Source organism: Triticum aestivum, chromosome 3B (genome assembly GCF_018294505.1).
Source record: "Triticum aestivum cultivar Chinese Spring chromosome 3B, IWGSC CS RefSeq v2.1, whole genome shotgun sequence".
NCBI classification, from domain to species: Eukaryota; Viridiplantae; Streptophyta; class Magnoliopsida; order Poales; family Poaceae; genus Triticum; species Triticum aestivum.
This window is the reverse complement of record NC_057801.1, coordinates 781,996,180-781,998,215: the sequence shown is the minus strand read 5'-3', so window position 1 is coordinate 781,998,215 and position 2,036 is coordinate 781,996,180.

The following is a 2,036-nucleotide window of genomic DNA, read 5'->3' as shown; positions in this document are numbered from 1 at the left end:
TAAAAAAAACTAGAGGCATAAGGCTGGTTGTAATGGGTAGTATCACAAGTTAGTATCATGCATATGATACTAGTGTATAATACTACCTCCCTAATGCATAGTATCATATATTAGTATCATAGATGACTTTACTTATTGCCATGCATGACACATACTAGTGTAGCATTTATTATGATACGGTATTATGATATGATACTCAACCCTCTCTTACTTCATTTAATTCCATGCCACCTCATCAAAGTTGCCTAGTTGGCATGCATGATACTAGCTATGATACTCCCATTACAACCAGCCTAATGGCTCATATGTGATCACCCTTTTAACATTTCCATTAAGGACCTTGTGATGCATTGTCCATGTTGCCCCAACTTCATCTAGGCGCCTAGGTGCTAGATTCACAAAAGCTCAACTTTCTAGTCTGTGTTTCCGCTGGTTCCCATCGTCTCTAGTGGCCACTTGGCATCAGGAGGTGATGGGAACCACCGATGAACATTGGAGTGTGGTCTAAGTGTTTTCCTTGATTTTAATATTTGTCTATGGTGAAGGTATCTCAACGGAGGAGGTAACATTGCACGGAAGATGGCATGGACCGGAGAAAGTGGCAACCTGCCCAGATTGGGATTTCTTCATGCAGCATACTGCAAAGTCAGGCAAATATATTACTAGCTGCAAATTGAATCAATCAGCAACACCTTGCGGGGTATGATGGCGTTATCATCTTGAAGATCAACATCAGATACATGACAACACCAGAAATCAACATGATCTATCCCATGAATGTGCATGACAATGTGCGTTTCAAGAAGCCATACCAAGTAGCAATCCGAGCAGCACCAATATCTCAGACGGCGGCTGGTGGCGTCAATGATGAAGAGGTCCACACGCAATAGCTTGAACCCCACTTTGATTATGTTCGTGGCCACGACCGGTATGTTTGTCTTGTTAGCGTGCACCGGGATACCATATATCACCCATGTCGCAACATTGAACATAACCAATATGCATGAATATAGCTCCTCTGCCTCGACCTGCTCATTTCTGGCGATTCTCCAAAATGTTGGCCTACATTCACAAGGTGGTCATTCACAAGTTCGGGCAGATACACATAGAGGAAAAGCAACAAATCTAAGTCGAAATGGTTGTACGCGCGCGTGCGGTGTGCTGCGTGATCTCAGTGAGGTTCGTGAGAGGATTAATGTCCACGAGTTGGTTCTCAGGATAGATTAAATCATCCAAATAAAACATTGAGATCTTCTCAAATCGAGAAAGAATCATAGTTTAAAGGGTAGTTTAAATGGTTGCTCAAATCGTAGTAGTAATCCATGTTCAATTCTAGTACGAAAAAACATTCATTGTTGAGGCGGGAAGGAAGTGGTCTTGTAGCCAATGAAAAACGGGTCCCACATGCGACTTTTTTTTGGAGGCTACGTCTATAACGATTTTGAGCCTGTGCGTCGCCTCGGCAACCTTCATATTATTGTGAAGCGCGATCCATATGAACATATGATGGATGTCAATCAATATAATGACGACTCTAGTAATGTTGCTCTTACAAATATATCGCGGACTATTACAGTCGGGTGTGAAACCACCACCACCCTTAGACCTTGTTGATAGCACCCGTGCCACAACGTACACACAGACAAGCAGCTTACTTCGAGGAAGCAACGTACTCTCTGTCCTTGTTGACAACACTTGCCTGCGGAAGCAACAAAGCACGCACTGTCGAGGTCACCATCAGTCCCCGAGACGGCCCAGGTTAGCGGTCAGCGCGCCGAGGAAATTCCACGAGCCAGACAAGCTAGCCATGGCGCGGCTCTCTCTGTATACATATTGCCGAGCTCTGCGAGCGACCGGCACGGGCACGTCGACGACCTGATTGAGTCAATTAATCACCACAACGATCGATATATGGCCGGACAGGATGGTGACACCCGTTCAACCGGTTTCCACAGGCCAACGAACAAGTTGCGCCTGCACTTGGCACTTAGCACGTACAGTAGGTGCTATACTAGTGGTGGAAAATGGAAACGGAT